Source organism: Dioscorea cayenensis, chromosome 14 (assembly GCF_009730915.1).
Source record: "Dioscorea cayenensis subsp. rotundata cultivar TDr96_F1 chromosome 14, TDr96_F1_v2_PseudoChromosome.rev07_lg8_w22 25.fasta, whole genome shotgun sequence".
Taxonomy (NCBI): domain Eukaryota; kingdom Viridiplantae; phylum Streptophyta; class Magnoliopsida; order Dioscoreales; family Dioscoreaceae; genus Dioscorea; species Dioscorea cayenensis.
The window spans coordinates 3962119-3969429 of NC_052484.1; positions in this window are offsets into that span (position 1 = coordinate 3962119).

Genomic DNA, 7311 nt, shown 5'->3' on the forward strand with positions numbered 1-7311 from the left:
ATAAAATTTTTTATTTCAACATATAAACATTTCCGCAAATATAAATCCATAACACTTGAAACACATATACACAGGAAAATAGAACGATAAATCAAAAATCGTATAGCACACAAATACAACTATAATTACACATAAACAAACATAATTAAACATGAATAAACATAATTACACATAAAGAAACATACTTACACGGGAATACTATATATTACATAAGAATATCTAACATTACACAGAAACACATGTTATTACACATGAAACACATAAAGTATGGATACACCTACATGTAAATGTACACGTAGACAGTACAAAACATCAAAATAGATAAAAAAAAAAAACTACATAAAAGATTTTTTATTGTTAGTCCGCAATAACTGCATTACAAGATCGATGATTATGTCCCATCTCCTACAGGAACACTTCCGAACCCGTAGATTGATAAAACTATTGTGATTGTCAACCACTTCGTAAGTGTCATCGATTGATCGGCCCACCCGCAAAAATCGACTGTCTTTGACAATTTGTTCAAGCTTCTTGCGTATCTCAAGGCAAAGATATGTATCCTACTTGACCGACACTTCGCACCGCTCAGCTAGCATGTTCATAAGTTTAAACATGCGCAGTAATATGCAAGAAGCTAATTAAAAGTTGGTAATTCATATAAACAATTAATGTTACACACAAATCTATAATAATACATAGTAATGTTCGATTTTAAATATTAACTATATTTACTACACAGGTAGTGAGAATATTACACATGAACATAATATCGTACACACAAACCTAAAATAATACATAGTAATATACTATTTTACATATTAACGTCTGGTAGTACACAGATATGAAAAGTATTACACATTAACAGTTTTATCTACACATGACCTTCTAATACTATATAGGAACAAATGAGTTTATACACTAACAAAAAATTTTACACACTAACGTTTACTAATACACAAAAAAACACTAAATTGTAGATTTAATCTAACCTTATAAAATCGACCATGCTCGTTACCTGTAGATGTCTTGCCTCTATGATCATTGAAAGACTCCGCTACATTCGAGAACATCTCGCACCACCATATACCCTGTAGTAAATAGTTAGACCAATGATCAACGTCGGATTTGTGTAACAACCAAGCGTGTGCATCATCAGAAGTAGATGCAAGTTCACTTACCTAATCGTCGACCTCCTTGGATGTGTACCCGTACGTAATTTTGATGATTAAAGTCCAACATTGTTGTTTCAATGCTTTTCTAAGTCTGCCATTGGCCTTTATGAAGTTAGCCTCCAAATGGCGCATAGAATAACCATGCGGCGATGAGAGGAAACTCTCACAACTACGTTCACTAAGACCCTTGGATCAATCCGAGATAAATGTAATAACTTCTACATAGTCATCTTGACCGTACAATACCTCCCCGAGAGTAGCAAGAAACTCAGTCAAATTCTCATTTGTTTCGTTAACAACTACAACAAATGCTCCATGGAAGATAACCCTTATTGTCATCTTTACCGGTTGCATCTAATAGAATCCTGATGTACTTACCAAGCAAATGCATTCCGTCAACGAAAAAGTAATGGCATGTACCCTTGCTTGGACCCCAACAAACAAGCTCGAAATGAGAAAAGTCTCGACATCGGCGTTCATGATTGTTAAGAAGGAATTTCTGCATGACAATGTATAACACAGATAATATCAGTAACAACGTTTATTACACACCAAATTTAAAAACTATACAGAAATGAATAATATTACACATGAATGCATAATATCACATAGAAAGTACTAATATTACACAGCAAGTACTGTTGCTAAAGGAAACACTTGAAGCTAATTTAATATACATAAAAGTGTTTAATTACATAGAAACATGCAAATTAAAGGTAACCGACACTCGATTTGGCAAAGCATTTTGTACGAGTCAGATGTTATGAACTTCACCCTTACTCGAGAAACATCTAGTGCCCATCACTCACATATGTCACCTATTACTGTTTGTTTTCCATGAACTCAATACAGCGAATTGAAGCATGCGTCCTTCTCCTTTGTATTGCACCACGGCACAAAAGGTATCCGTTGATTATGAACACCTGCATGAAATTTGAAAAAGCTACAAAATTTATCGGTTGTTACTTACTATAAAAGATGAGAAAATGAAGAACCTCAAAAAGCATTCCCCACAGCCTCTACAAAATGGAGAATAAAAAATGAGACAACGACGAACCTAAGAAAGCTATTTTTCGGGCCTTAAGAAGGTGCAGAATAACAATAATGACAATGAATAATCGAAGGAGAACAAAAAAAAGGGAAACTTTGTTGAAGAAGAAGAAGAAGAAGAAGAAGAAGAAGAAGATGATGATGATGATGATGATGATGATAAAAAAAAATTAAAAAAAGTTATGACATTGCACATTTGCTTTTAACTTTTCTCCAAAAGTTGATGTGGCATGGAGGGAAAAATCCCTCCAATGTTTGCTTTTGAGACAAGGGCAAGCTTGACATTTCACAGCCAATTAACTAACGACTTTGACAGTAAGGACTGAAAAGGAATGGAAACAATAAAGGAGGGGCTTTTTTTGAAAATGGAAAAGTCAGAGGGACTGAATAGGAAGAATGAAACTTTCCATAGACTAAAAAGTAATTTTCCCAAAAGAAAAACATAAACCTCCCCGTCACCCTTTAGACAGCCCGTGGGCCCGCCCCTTGGTGTCAAATCAGCTTAGCGAGATTAGTGAGACAAAATTCCCCCACCACAACATTACTCTATTAAATAAGCAAGCAAGACAACTAGAACAAGCTAACAAGCAAGCATCCATAACAAGAAGCCAAGCATAGAGAGAAAAACATTACTCTATTAAATAAGAAGAGTTCAAACAACCAGGGCTAATACCTCTTCAAGATTTCTCACATCTATCCCTAAACATGGAACTAAAGAGACTTTTTATAGTTTATCCCAAACACAAAGGATGCCCAAAGATGATCACAATCCAAGGGCTAGCATGAAGTCAATAGTTATGTCAAAAAAAAAAAAAACATAATAGTCCACTTGCTATAGTTGAGCCCTGTTTATATCCTTATCTCCGAGCTATACTGTTATCAGACATCATTCACCTGCCTAGACATGCTCGGTATTGTCACACCCCTGTGCACACTCAGCTTCGGTCACATGCACACCATCCTGCCTCTTGGTCATGGACTCACGACGTGTACGTCAGCCAAAGTCTCTCAATTATGGCCAAACACCCCCTCGCTACATGTATGTCTGCCCTCTCATACGAAATTTGACTAAGGAGTTGTTTGGTTGACAGTAAGTCAAATTACATGTAAATGGACTTACAGTGTAAATGAAATTACTGTATTTCAACTTACATTCATTGTTGTTTAGTTTGATGTAAGTGAAAATGCTGTATTTACTTTTTATATATTTGGTTTTAGGGTTTGTTTGGATTAGCTTTTGGAAAACCAAGAAGTGTTTTTTTATAAGTTAAGCACTTATGAGTTCAAAAAAAGTTGTTTGTATTGCCTATTCTGCAAAAGCAGAAGCTGTTAAAAAAAGCTGAAAAACAGCTTTTTTTCATAAGCTCGTCATGACCAGCTTCTGAAAAAGCTGTTTTTTAGCTTATTTTTACAGCTTCTGCTTTTACAAAAAAGCTAATTCAAACGCAAAATACAAAAAAATGCTTAACTTACTCTAGAGAAGCATTTTTTTCCCGAAGCACTTCTACGAAACTGAAAAAAAAAACCCACTAATGTAAGTATGAGAGATATGGTCACCATCTAAGTGGTATGGTGAGATTACCTTCATTAGTTTTTATTACTAATTATTTAATACTTGTCATATAAATTAATTTATACATCTACTTAGGCTAAAATAATTAGTTAACTTAAAAAAATATTTATTTAATGTAAAAATATTTAATATTTATTTTTTTAAAAATTAGCATTAAGTTTAATTAACAAATAATATTTTTTAACACAAAATTACATTACAAAATATTTAAATCAGAATATGAGATTATTATACATCCACTTAAGCATTTAACATTTAATATTAACCATATTATTTTTGTATATGACAACACATAACTATATACATTTATATATTTCATTAAAACATATTTATTTAATAAAATCTTAAATATTATTAATAAAATTATTATATAATATATTTTAAAAAATAAAATTCAAAATAAATATTTAAAATAATAAAAATATATGAATAATAATATTTGTTTTATGGGATATAGTAAACCAAGGATCGGGTAACCCCGATGCCGGGGTTACAACAATAACCCACTAGATTATTGTTTTTTTTCATGTGTGTAAAAAATATTTTTAAAAAAATATTAAATATTTTTATCTTTAATATACAGTTTATTAAATTAAATTAATTAAAATATTTTAGGCTAAATTAATTTTTAAGCAGAGTATTAAATAATTACAAAAAATATTTGATTTAAAATCTTTTAAAAATTTGAAGTTGGTTAACATTTGAATTTTTAAAAAAAAATAAAAAAGTAGATTTTTTGTCTAAAATTTAAAAATTTTAGATATAAAAAACTTAAATATTATTAATAAAATAAAATAAAAGCCATTTTTAAGCCATTAAGGATGCCCTAAGAACATTAAAAATTCATAAAAAAATTATTGCTTAAAATTACATCATCTAAAATCCATCAAAGTAAAAAAGAAAAATACAACATACCAAACAATAAAATAAAATACAACACAATGTTTATCTCAACAACAAAATAAAATACAACATGATATTCATCCAAACAACAAATCAAGACACAACATGGTATAATACTCATGAACAACAAAATAAAATACAACATGATATAATACTTGTCTAAACAACAACCTAAAATACAACAATACATTCGTCCAAACAACAAAATAAAATGCAATATTAATTGTTCAAATGACTAAATACATATCACATGATATTATCCTAACAACAAACAAAGCACAACCCGATATTTGTCCAATTTAAATCAAGTCATCAATCAAACTCATGCTCGGTGATCATCCCTCAAATGATCAAGAAAGTCATCCATCTAAATACACTGAAGATAATGGATTTTATTTATAAACTCATTTGCTAAAGAGAGATTTTTGAGCAAATAGTCGTATGCTCGTCCAAGGTGATATTCACTATTGTGAGCACCCAAAGTCATGATTTCATCAAGCAATTCTTTACTAATAAATTTGCTCTTGTCCGCCTCTAACGCATTTGCAATTCTTCCTAGTTCAAACTTTACATCTCGCATGATTTCTTCATCCGTGTTAGCATGCTTCACTCGTTTTTTTACCTTTTTTTGGTCGTGGAAGTGGCGGTCGTTGGTAGGGCGGAGGGACAAGGGAGGCAGGGGGGCGACCGCCCCCCTGTCGCTGGCGAGATCAGTGGATGTGACCCAAGATGCACTCTGCCCCCCTTCCCCGCTCAGACCTTCCCCCTTTCCCCCAATGACTGGTGGTCCCTCCTCTAAGGCTCTAACCATGGGTCCATGAGGCTTCTCTCCCCTTCCCGCAGCCCGGTCATCCGCTCCCCGACCTGTGACAGGGCCCTCAACCGCCGATGCCGGACGGAAGCGTGAAGGCCGAGGGAGAGCTTTGGGATTAAGAAAAATGAAAAGCAACCAACTAATCAAGTTAAAAAGGGCCAATAAAATTTTGAAACATGTTTTTTGTTGGAGAAATATCCATTGTGTGCTATTAAATATATAATAAATTAATATATTAATACATATATAACAACCTATCATATTAACATTTTTACATAGTTTACTTCTCAACCATTTTCAAAGAGCTGAGATCCTCATTTTCTCTTGATAAACAACACTTGTAATTTGCAATCTCCATCTATTTTCTCTCTTCTAGTCCAGCAATCAAATAAGGTGAAGGCTTTTTTTTAATCTTTTAATTTATTTACTTATTTTTTGTCATTGTGATATATTTTATTTTTTAAAATTTGTTAAAATATTTATGAATTGATATTGATTAATGTGGTATGTGGATAAATGGATTTATATATTATTTACTATGATTTAGAGATGTGGAATTTAAATTGATATCATTAATTTATTTGAGTAGTATTAAAATGAAAATTTATGATTTACTAATAAACAAAAAAATTATCTTTAAACAAAATTTTAAATATAAGATATCACTTTAAAATAAAACTTCATTTATAATTACTAAGATCTTAAATATAAAAATTAAAACAAATTAAACTTTTAAAAATTATCTAAATAAATTCAGAAAAATTATTTAAAACATAGTCATTAATTTAAATAACATATGTTGTTATGTCTATTCAATATAGTCATCGAATTTATATGAGCTTAAAACAAAATCATCAATTCATCACAATAAATTTGAACTTATAAGATATGCCCACTTATCATAATTCTTCTAAATATTTTTATTTTAAAATATTATTTATATTTATTTAACTATAATTTATATTTATAACCATAATAATGATAAAATATAATTATTTTTTCCTTATTGAATTATAACTTATCCCACTCATCATAATTCTATTTAATAAGATTTTTTAATTTAAAATATTATTTACATTTATATAACTAGTATGAGTTATAACTATACATGTAAATAAAAATATTTATTTTAAGATAATTGTAAATTATAATTATGCCTTTATTTTATTTATTAAATTATAATTTATTGTTCTCAAAAAAATTTAAATTTATACTATAGTCTTATTTTAAATAAACTCAAAATGGAGTCACTATTCAAACCTAGTTCAATATGATTAGGATAAAATATCCAATTTAGTGTTACACATATTTGATTGGGAAATTTATGAATTTATGATTTACTTCAAAATATTTATATATTTAATTTGATCAATTTCATAGATATGGAGAGGTTTTTTAAATCTATACCAAAAGTTACTGAAGCAAGAACGAGTTCAGCGTCTGATATAACTACTATTGCACAAAAGAAAAGTCGTGTTGAGTTTGATCCAAGTGATATCATTGCCCACCCAGGGCTTCGAAAAATGATAAATGCTTGTGTATTAGTAATACGAAGTATTCTTTTCTTACGATAAGCATTACTATTCTCAGATTTTATCGCTCATACATGTGTGTTTGTGTTACTTTTGTACATGTAGGGTTGTGGAAGCAAATATGGAAGAAAGAAGCCAAAGTAGGTCGTGAATGCATGTTGTTGATGAAATGTTGGAGTGAACAAACGTGACGACACAAGTTGTGCTCAAAGACATGTGAGTGTGTGCCAACCTCCGTTGTGCTCGAGTGAACAGGAAAATTGGAGG